General features: G+C 39.6%; 1 protein-coding gene across 10 annotated transcripts in view; it reads right to left on the bottom strand.

The window, feature by feature from the left end:
• The window catches only part of LOC109971776 (ELKS/Rab6-interacting/CAST family member 1), a 141,563-nt gene that overhangs the window by 13,562 nt on the left and 116,259 nt on the right, over window positions 1-11,742 (bottom strand). For 4 of the 10 annotated variants that reach the window (XM_020620246.1, XM_020620315.1, XM_020620268.1 and 1 more), the window contains one exon: window positions 520-785. The exons of 1 other annotated variant lie outside the window; for it this stretch is intronic. The gene's annotated coding sequence lies outside the window, so the exon portion shown is untranslated. Of the gene's footprint in view, window positions 1-519; window positions 786-11,742 lie in introns of those variants that run through there. 5 more of the 10 variants (XM_020620260.1, XM_020620285.1, XM_020620299.1 and 2 more) reach the window with 2 other exon arrangements.

The following is an 11,742-nucleotide window of genomic DNA, read 5'->3' as shown; positions in this document are numbered from 1 at the left end:
AAATGTGCCCTCAGTAGGTGGTGTGTGTGTGTGTGTGTGTGTGTGTGTGTGTGCGCGCGTTACCCATAAGATCAATGAGGCCTATCAGTATGAAAGTGATGCTAACCTGTTTTGCAAAGCCTTTTTAACAGCTAAAGTTATTCTAATTGCCATTTTAAGGGAGCAAACAGAAATCATGGGAAGGAAGAAAAAAGACTTGATTAGGAATAAAGAGAAAAACATATTTATTTGTGGACAGTTTTGGGAAGGTTACTTTCAAATGTAACAGGTTAAAGATCACTAGATATCCTATTAAAATTACTTCATCAAAGTAATGTAACTTATTACTTTTAATTACTTTTTGGTTACTTTATTTAAACCAGGCAGCGTAAACCTCACAACAGCCCTTGACAATTATTACTGTCAATCTTTTATTAAAGATTCTTCAACATATCTTCGGTTACATAATATATAGATGCTGAAACATATAGCCCACCGAATGGACACCAGGCAAAGCCCTTTTTTGGTTTCAGAAGGAAAATACTCTTGAATTTCATGCACTGAAGTGTTTGTCTGACATCATGACCACCCGCCTTGGCGTTGTCGAGTGGTCTCAGTGCATTGGTTTGATGGACAGGCGAGAGGCAGTGCTAAGTCAAACAAGAGAATCTATCAAAAGCAATGTTAAAAATTTAATGCACGCTGCCAGATGAATGGAGCCTATCTAGATGTAGAGACAGGTCCTTGCTAGGCATCCTACCCTTGGTGGTCTTATTTGTCCCAGTTGCTTTGCTGACCCGCACTGTCTAGAAATAAAAGAAAATATTCTGCAAGGTGGAGAGATACAGAGCAACAGAATAAATGCTATATAAACATACAGTACATATGATCTTTATATTAAAAAGCATATATTTGAATGTAACCCCTTTGTAATCACCAAATTTAATTATTAACTATAATTTAATTGGCATATTTTTTCTCAGTAACTGTAACTGATTACAATTACAGTCCATTTATTTGGTAATTTAATTACAGTAACTAGTTACTCCCCAACACTGGATGTGAATGGAACTTATTTCCAAGCTCAAAAGAACAGGCTTGTCTTAATGTAAAATCTAAATTGTCCCTTTTATCTTTTTGAGGACAATCATTGACATAAAGCATTCCTTGCCTCATACCAAATCTTATCCTTCACAACTAAATAACCAAACCCAACCCTCACCCTAACATAATTTGAGTCTTAACCCTATAATGACCAAGTCTCAACCCAGAAACAGCCCACTGAAGTTGTGAGGACTAGCCAAAATGTCTTTAGAATGGTTTTGAACTAAAATGTTTTCACACAACCATAGGAAGACATGCACACATACAGAGAGTCACTGGCTTACCTAACCATTACCACCACTTGCCTACAACTACCCCTAACCTGCCTTAACCCAAACCTAACCTTTCTCTAACCTTAAACCAAGTCTTCACTCTAAAATTCAGTTACATTATGAAATCTTGCTTATTGTTCCCGAAATGAAGTTGAGTCAGCAAAGTGTGTGTGTAAATATGTTTATATTCCCACAACATGAGTAATACAAGAGCACATGCACACACACACAATGTGTTTCCATCACTTCAGGGGACATTACATTGACTTACATTTATTTCCTGGAGACTTACTGTACCCTATCCTTAAAGCCAGTCATCACTCTAAAATGTAATGATTTACGCTTTAGGGACTTGCTTTGTGTCCCCATAAGGACATCGAGTCACCACAATGTGACTGTGTAAACGGATTTACGTCCCCACTACCTGTGTAGAACCAGGCCACATACACACACACACACACACACAAACAAATTATGGCTAAGCCTGAACAAACAGAGTTAGTCTGAATGGAATGCTTGCTGTGAAACTCCAGACACAAAGCTTCACATTACAACAGAAAAGCAGGCAGACAAACACACACACTTTACACACACTGTGTGAGAGAAAGAGCTATGCGTATATATAGTTAGGCAAAAACAAAGCAAATGAATGTTTGAGTCTTGTTTTCTGGCCTGCACTTCATTTCATTTGCACAGTTGTGCCACAGGTTCTGCTAGGTCATTGTTTCTGGTGCTGCTAATCACACGGTGTCTTGCTGGAGGAGCAAGAGGTCGAAGCTGGCCGAAGATGAACATGCTCAAGTGTTTGGGTGGTGTTTGTATATGTCAGTATTCTGTAGCTGGCTGAGGAATATTATTAGCATAGAACAAGAAACACTGTAAATATTGGTTTTATCAAATAGTGGTTGTTTATAAAGTGTTCATAAAAGAAGAAAGGTTTTTCTTTTGTTTTGAGCCCCACATATACAGAATGGCACACATACTTGCACATTCACATATGTTAGGCTTCCATGCCAGCAAACAAGCTTTATTGGTTAGGAGGCGCCGCTAATTACGAGCTGTGTTACAGCTAGGAGTGTGTGTTACATTTTTGGTACAAGTTCCCAAATACCTCAGTTAAGCTTAAATTATCAGTTGCAAAGCATCCACCTAATGGCACAGCTGTCTAACATTAAAAATAGCCTCAACACATCTTTGGTTCACCTGTTGACAAGTCTGAGGAACAATTACTCTGTAGAGCCATTATTCACAGAGAGAGATAAAAACAGAGAAAAGAAGAGAGGGAGAGGTTAGAGAGAAAGACTATGACTAAGACACAGGAAGGCTGAGAAATTAAACTGAGCTACAGATAAGAAAGATAGATTATGTCCACTCTGGAATGTCATCTTTATGATCTGCCTGTGAGAGAGCTAGTGAAATTAAACTCAGGTGTAGTGTGATGCAGAGTAACCAATTTCCCTAATAGAGCTATGGAATCTCACATAAACAAATTACAAAAATACTTTCTCTATAAAAGAGGGGGTCAGTTTTCTTTAACTGTGCAGTGAAACCTGAGCAAGGCTTTGTTTATGTGTGTGACAGAGTGTTTACATTGTCCTCTGCTCCCATCCCTTCAGAAGGGGAGAACGCCAGACCTCCGACAGCTCTACTCCCGTCACACTACCTGTCTGTCTGGGAGATTTTTCTTATGGAGAACATGTGCTTGCTCTGTACGTGTGTGTGTACGCGTATGTGTATGAGAGAGAGAGAGAGAGAATGGTGAATGCCAACCAGTGCTCAGTCCTCTTTACAACCAGCTTAACCACTCAAGAGTGATGAGTTCAAGGATGGAAGGCAAGGTAGGAAGCCAAAGAACAAAGAAAAAAAAAAAAAAAGACTAATGGCCATGACTCTGAGCTACTAACTGCCTGTGATTATGACTTAAAAATATTAGAATCTGTCATTCTCTTTAACCTTTAATTTTTCCAATATGTTTATTTAAGTCAGCAACCATTTGCCTCACCCCCTACTGTATTGTTCTACCTAAAGGTAATTGAATAAAGTCACACCAAACAGGCATACCAGAAAGCTCATTCATATCTTCTGAACTTACCATCATCTAGGCTATTTTAGGAAAAGGATAAAACTGACCTTTCATTCAGGAGGTACTGTTTTCATGTTTGCTTACAGTAACTGCTTGGTGTGTGGCTGGCAGGCAGAGTGACGGCACAGTAAATAAAGTGGGTGCTAAAAACCTGGATCACTTTCAACTTGTGGAATGCTAATGTTAGCTGTGTACCTGGCTGGATGCTCACAACTCTGACCACATTATTTCCTGTCCCACCCGGTGTTTGCTAAAGAAAACAAGTAAGCTTTTGCCCTGCTAGTTCTGGTCTGACCAAGACCTAATACAACAATGGCTTTCAGAGATCTGGTAATCAAAGCCCATGTAGCCAACCTTTCCTTAACTATCCTGGGGATTCATTCCAACACCTTCCAAGTCACAAGATCCATTCTCCAACCTTGAGGGATTTTTCTCACAATCACTTTACAGGAAATCAAGTCAAACAACAAGTAAAATAATCTTGCAGTGGTCAGACACAAACCTCTGTGGCCTGACCTATTTCATAATCCTGACACCTAGAATGAGTGCACTGTACATGGTGATGCTGTTCTGAGATCAGCAGAAGAAGGACCACCCAGCATTGGAGTTAATCCCATAGCTGCAGGGCTGAGGCCTTGCTGCGTACACACTCTAACAAACTAGGCCACTCCTGGATAGGATACTGGAGTGGTGCGAAAATACAATGAGACCTATTGATGAGTGGTGTTAGGCTTTATACTGTCATGTTCTACTTTGATTTTGTTGAGAAATAATAATGAAGCAAGCCTCTCTCTCAGACCTTCAGGCAGCTACTGTAATGTTTAAGTTTTATTTCAAGTGGGTGATAGCTGTACTTTTAAAGACCAGGTTAGATTTCATGTCAACAGACTATATAAAATAAAAGATTTGCCTCATTTTCTACTTTTAAATAGATAAAAAGATAAAAAGATCAAATGAAATCTATTTTGACATCATTTTTTTGTTTGCTTGTATTTACAGTACATTTCATAGATTTGGCTTCTTTTCTAAAGTGAGTAAAGGATTTTGTAGGAAAACGTTTATATTTCTCAAAGGTTTTTGTATTGTTACCAAACTTCAGATACAACAGATAAAAATCATATATTTACCTCTGTAAACCAACAGAATAACATCATTTTGATAATGCACACTGTAACTAGCCACTTAGCACCTAAGGTCACAGTAGGCTGGCTCTGCAGAAATACTGATCAGGCCCCATGCTGGTTCTGTTTTAGCCCATCAAACACAAAGACAAGTGGCACTCCACACATATAGAGATGGAGAGGCATGAAAACAATCAGAGAGACATGAAGAGGGAGTGGTAAAGATGTACTTTAATGGACCCCCAAAGTAGAAGCCTGGGGATAAACAACCAATCCGAAAAGAATCACTGCCTAGCACAGTCAGAACACATTCCAATGAGAATCCTCTCCAGACCCAACCAAATAACCCCCAGAGGTATGCACAAAAGATGACACATACACACAGTGTGACCTAGATACACAGCAGTATCTTAACTAAGATCCTTACTGTGTCATGCAACTAAAACCCCAGGAGTCTGTGTTCAATCTACCTCCAGCCTCGATCACCGCTTTCTGTTGTAACCGTTCATCTCTTTGTCCATCCTGGTGACCCTGCTGCATACAGTTTGTGTCTGTGTGTTTATATTTATTGGAGGGAAGGGTTGGTGGGAGGTTAATATTCAATTGCAGACAGATGGGTATGATGCCTGGGCTCATTCATGGAAAGGATACAAGGTTTCAGGGAAAAGAGTAAGGACGATAGACAAGACAAAAGGATGTCAGTGTATGTCCTTCATGTGTGCATGACTGACTTTTAATTTTGATTTTACATATCCTCCCAACTTTTTCTGATTTGGGATTGAGACTTCCTTTCATTTGCCTTAACAAGAGGACAACATGCTAAGCGGCAGTGGGATAGAGATTTTACATTATGTGTGTTGTTGCCAGTGTGTGCACAGGGCCGTATGAGCATGTCTGGTTGTATAGATCCCTTTTTGGCAGCAGCAGTGTAAGCTGAGGAGTGTCTTACATGGGCTTTAATCCTGTGCTGAATGTCATTGTACTAGTGTGGCTTTTTCACAGACTCAGATAAGAGAAAGAGAACGAGAGGGAAAGGGAGTTCTGTTGCACATGATTAAGTTATATAAATGTGAGTTTTAAGTGCATATGGGAAGGACACACTTGTAAAGGAGCCTGAACCATTGGTTTGATGACAAGGCTTATAGCAGTGACATGTAGCCACAGTACTAATCTGCTTGTCTGAGCTCATCTAGTGACAGGGAGAGTGAGGCCACTCCAATTCTAAGGTTTCAGTGGAAAACACAACCTGGCTTAAACCACACTACTCAGCCAAACAATCTGAGCTGTGTTAGACTAACTTTCAGTCAGGCCAGGGGTTTATGTGATTTTTTTTAGTACGAGGCCCAAAAGCAAAGTTTATTCTGTAGCTTTAAGAGTCAGAGGCTTTAAAACATTCGAAAAGGTCACCTATATAGAATGCCAGCCGCTCTTCTTTTGAGAAAAAGAAAGCTATCTTAACCAGTTACACTGCAAGACATTAATTATAGAGGAAAGTGTTGTTGTTGTTGTTTTGACAATTGACAACACAGCTCATCTCTCTTTTTAAAAGCTTCCTATGTGGGTGACCCTCAGGAAAATGCTGGCCTAGCGTGAGAAATAAACTGCAGTCTACTGTTAAACGAGGCCTAATTAGTGGTCAGCCCATAATGTTGAGTGGCAGTCCAAAGCTTGCCGTTGTTATTACAGTAGCTCAGCGATAGCCCAAGTTATAAAGCCTCTTCGCTGACTCTGCACAGGGATGGCTTTCAGCGGGAGGAAACAAGTAAATTCCTGTTACTTTTTCTCTTCAATTCTACAAGGAGTGTCCAGTGGCAGGTCTGGCATTTCTAGATTAGGGGAAGAGAATAGTACAATTCCTTCTGCTATTACCTATTAAAATACAGTTTGTGTTATTTCTCGACCACGTGTTTCCATGGGTGTCAGTCTTGATTATAAATGCTTTCTATTTGGCAATTTAAGTACATGTATGTTTACATTTGTGTGCATATGTGTGTGGAGGAGAACTTGAGTTGAACCATCTGAAGTGCTTTATGATGGAAGGTGTGAGTAAGTGAGTATTATAATATTAGCAAGTGGCCAAGTAGCACATATACTGTAGAAAATTCAGCAGGTGTGTGGCTTCTATTTCTAATATCCGTGGTATCCAAACCAAAAAACGGCATCTGAAGAAGCAATGGAGATAACTGATGAGGAGTAAAACAGAGAAAACAGAAGGGGAAAAAACAGCAACAGCTCGAGGTAAACTGATTTATGGCTGTGGGCTCACTGGGCCTTCTGCACAGAGAGCAAACCACAGAGGAGTTTACAGACTGAATCATACCTGACATGTTCAGACAGAAGGGAGGATGAGGTGGTTTAGTAAACGTATTTCAGCTTAAAGACATATTGTATCTAAACTTTGAATGTTTAAATTATTGAAAAAGTAATCATATATCCATGCTATGTGCATTTTCATTATTATGCCCAGCCAATCAGAATAGGCCCCTTTCTGAGTTTAAATGTCGCATGCACAGAGACAGCATGTTTGAGATTTGGAGTCAGAATTTGTGGTCATACATGAGAAAACTCTAAAGAGTCATTTCAATTGCAGTATGTACCCAAGAATCAAGAAGAAGTGTTATTTTCTTCTGGCAGATATGTTTGTGCACTTAAACTGGAAAACAGCAACAACAACAACAACAACAAAATCTAAAAGAGTCATGTGTTTTAAAGGTCTTAAAAAGTTAGCAAACCAGCAAAACAGACTAACATAACTGGGAATCCCCCACCCCCAATAAAACTGGTGATGTTGGTACACTCAGAAGTTGAACTGGAGATGCTAATATTGAAGAATATCTGCTGGTCTTTAGCAGCTGTAGGACAAATCCTATCTGTACTGCCATTGCGTGCTCAAGTGGACAGTAGACCTGTTCAAGTCAGATATAGTAGGTCAAGGTAAAGGTGGGGTCTGTACAATTAATTGGCTGCCCATCTCTTCAGGCTTGCATATTTTAGCTGTGCTGCTCACACAGCACACACACACAAATTTTCACTGGAAAATCACTGATGCGTTTACCTGTGATCATAGAGTCAGACTCACAAAACCTAACGATTGTGTGTGGCTTTGACTTGGTGTGTGTAATGAGCATGTTGTGGGTGGAGAAAGGGAGCTTACTCTGATGAACTGCCTTATAATCCACACATCAGGTGTTTAACTGTTCTGCCCTTTACACAACTTCAAGAAAACCACAAAAACATGAATAAACTTGTCTGTCTCACATTGACACCCCCCGCTCCCCCTGGACCCCACCTCCTCCTCCTCCTCTTCTGTTTGCTGGGGTTGAAGAGACATCTCTGGGTCCTGTCTGCTTACAGCTTCACATGCTGACAATGACAAAGCAACTCTATCCATACTCTTCATTAACTACTTAGAGATGATACTGTGCAGGGCATTTAAACGCCAGTGTGTCAGTGCCAGATTAATCATAATGCCACAGCATAACAGCAGTAAACAAATGAGACCATGGTGGAAGTGAACGGGATTGAGCTCCTATATCTCATGCCTTTCCTAAGATGGGTTTTTTAATTTTCTATCAAATGCCAGATTCTTGCCCTACCCCTTTGTACAATATAATTTTATACAGAAAATTTCTTTCATTTACTTTTCTTAAAAATGAATGAGTACAAATGAATAAGGGTTTTCTATACTGGTATGAACTACTGCATTGCTGTTTAAAATGAGATAGCTTTTAAAATAACTATTTTTTTGGGAATCTGGAACTATACTCCCAATTACAGTTATATGATACATGTATCTCAGTTATTTAATTCTTGCAAAACATGGTTTTATTTCTGTACAGACACCCAACCTCTTGCATTTCCACAAGAAGAGGGTAGTTTGTAAAATAATTCCAATGCATTGAAACAGATAAAGCATACAGCCCTCTCAAATGTCTGTACTCAGTTGCTGTTGGTTGTTGTTGAGTTACTGACTTCTCTCCACTCATGTTTAACCTGGTGGAACAACCTCTGACCTCACAGACTGATGATGCTGACAGCCGGTTGAGGGATGGCCTCGGTCAGACACCTCTACTGACCTCCAAGCTGTGGTTCACCGGTCTCCAAAGATACAAGGTATAGCCCAGCTACACATGTGCAAGGACAAACCCTCATACCCAGAGTTTAGCCAAATGCACATATAACAGTATATATATATATACACTGCACACAGGATCGCATACAGTCACACATGCACACACAAGTAGATTACTAACTCAGTGACTACATGCACAGCCTGGACAAACATATGGATAACATATTGTAATTTAACATGACATTTATATCCAACAAAGTTGAAAAAATGTAAACAAAAAAAGTGAAGTAATTGACAATTTCCTTAAAAAACAAAGAGATTTGCATCTTATATTTAATAGTCAAATGAAGTGTCTAATATCTTGAGAGACTTTGACACAACTTCCAACTGCCTTCATTTTCACATACAACCCCAATGATGCATAAAACTGAAACAAGACTAAAACCTTATCTTGTTTTTACTTCTGAATCTTTAGTTAATTAGACCAGTGTATTCATTAATTAACATTTAATGAGTATTTCATTTCTTTTTCTTTTCTTGTTTTTTGTCTGCCTGCATGCTTTGTGAAGCACTTGGAGTTGCCTATGGTATGAAATGTGCTATGCAAATACATTGCCTTTGTGTTCACAACATGGGATAGATATATGTGTAGGATAATAGTTGTTTACACTGGATATTCAACCTGGCACACAGTGCTGAAAAGGTGGCAGGGCCTGCTTGATCGCTTTAGATGCCATTGGCAAACTTACAGATAATAGTTAAGCAAACTTGATATTTGTGTGGTATTTTGTTTATATTTAAAATTAACGTGAACAAAGTAACATTAACCTAGAATTACCGCTTTATGGTTGTATACCTGTGCCAACCACTGAAAATTCATGGGAATGGGACAGATGTGAGGACACTGACTTTGACCTTTGACTACCAAACTCTAATCAATTCATACATGAATCCAAGTGGGCACTTGTGATAAATTTGAAGAAATTCCCTCAAGATGTTCCTGACATATCGTTATCTGCTGGCAGTCGCCACACTTAATAATGACATTATTCTATGTTCCTATACCAATTCTGTGCAGTGACACAGTGTTTGGCTTTGAGGTTTCCTTATCAAACAGAAGATAAGAGAACACAAAGAGTAATCAAAATTGCTACCCAACAAACCCCTTGTAATCTTAGATGTAGATCTGTGGTTACAGAAAGTTGACATTACTTGTTACAGTCAATATTATCTCCCATACAGTATATTATCTCCCATTACTGTTGTGCTGTTTTGTAAAATCTCACTTAGAGTTTCATAGGTTGTTAGGTCAGTTACAGTTGTGCTGTTTTGTAAAATCTCAGTTAGAGTTTCATAGGTTGTTAGGTCAGTTTTATGGTCAATTTTGGTAGTGAAAGGCCCTTGTATTTAAGGTAGAACCAGACAGAAACAGGCAAGTAAGAGTCAAGCACATTTCTGTGACAGTTGAACTAAACTGTCTTCAAAACGTTAGGGTTAATAAATGAAATTGTAAATATTCATACATGTAACTGAGAGTAATATGTTGCCCAATTTCAGTTTCCAACTCAAATGAGGCTTCTTTTTCTAGACTTCCTTAACCTGTGCATACACATAAGTGGGATACCTATTGACATTTGTACACAGTGGTGACATACAAACACTGTATTCAGTACAATTACAGCACAGGCAGATAAAAGCCATGTTCTTGTCTTGTTTCAACCTGAACAGGGCCTCTCTCATTCCTGCATGCACATATTTACATGCATACACAAACATATTTCTGTCTGTACTTGGAAAGCCTCTCAGCTTCTTTTTGCTTCATTCAGTACAAATAACTTCACGGTGGGATAAAAGCATAATGTTTCCAGAAAACCTCTTCACCCCACAGTGCTTCGTTCTTTTGGCCCTGTGTTCTCCTTCACTTTTTTCTGTAACCCCCTCCTCCTGTGCTCTCTGTCCAAAAGGACATTCCTATTTCATTAGAGGGGGGGCCTGGGAGGCCAAGAGTGTAAACAAAACCTCTGTAATCAACAGCAGGACATACACAACCACAGTGAGCCAATCAGAGTCTAGTGTCCTTTTAGACAGAGCCATGGGTAACCAATATAAATGCACACCTGGACATTCAAAACTAATCAATCAAAGGTAACATGCATGCCTGTAAAAATACTGATACATATATACATATATTCATGCAGACGTACAGATACCCTGCTACTGTCTTTGTCTATTGGTGCTGTCATCTCTATTTGCTCATATTAGGTAGGGCTCACTCAGCGACCGGATATGAGGATTAGATCTGGCCTTATTGCACTGTAGCTACACAGTGCTAAATGGCTCCCATCTGTTCTCCCATAGAAAATAGCTAATACATGTTAGCTGTGCTCGTGTTGCTCACTGCCAGAATAACAGCAGTGGATAGATGAGCAGCACTGATATCACTAGCCACAACACGGCTCTGCACTAAAGGCTAATGTGCCTAGCTTATTCTATTAGACTGGGATAAGAAGCACTAATACACACCGAGGTTTGTACACACACCATCATGATATCTGATTGGAGATACTGAAGCAGTAGGCTAGTTACGGGTCCAGCTCTAGGTTTACCTTGAAGGATTATATGTTAGAGTAGGGGGAACCTAAAATCTGTGGAGATGTGGAAAGAACAGGGGTGATGGAAGAAGATGGAGAAATGGAAAGAGAGGGAGAAAGGGGGCAGTGTGGTCTGTTTCATTATAGTGAATCCTAACACTCCTGCATTCTCAGCACACATGGACTGTATTACAGGCTATGTGGGCTGCTCAGGCACAATATAGCTCACCACGCTCAGGACTAACTTGCAAATGCATGCACAATCATAGCTAAACACACTAAAGCATTGCACTGCAGGGAAACAAACCATTTGCTCACACACAAGCTATAGAACTCTTAATCCTAAAAGCAGTACTAGGGTGAAGTGCACAACTACTCAGTCATTGAGGTTAGACACAGAGTTTGCTTGTGATGGTCCACCTGTAGATTACTGGGAGAGAAGAATGACAGGCACTGGAAACTATGACTATACCAGGCTCCTTGGCTTTCTCTCTTGCTCCCACAGAAATACATAAGCATC

This window comes from Monopterus albus, unplaced genomic scaffold (genome assembly GCF_001952655.1).
Source record: "Monopterus albus unplaced genomic scaffold, M_albus_1.0 scaffold6.1, whole genome shotgun sequence".
Lineage (NCBI taxonomy): Eukaryota > Metazoa > Chordata > Actinopteri > Synbranchiformes > Synbranchidae > Monopterus > Monopterus albus.
Note: the sequence above shows the minus strand (reverse complement) of the source record. Positions and strands in the feature narration are given on the sequence as shown.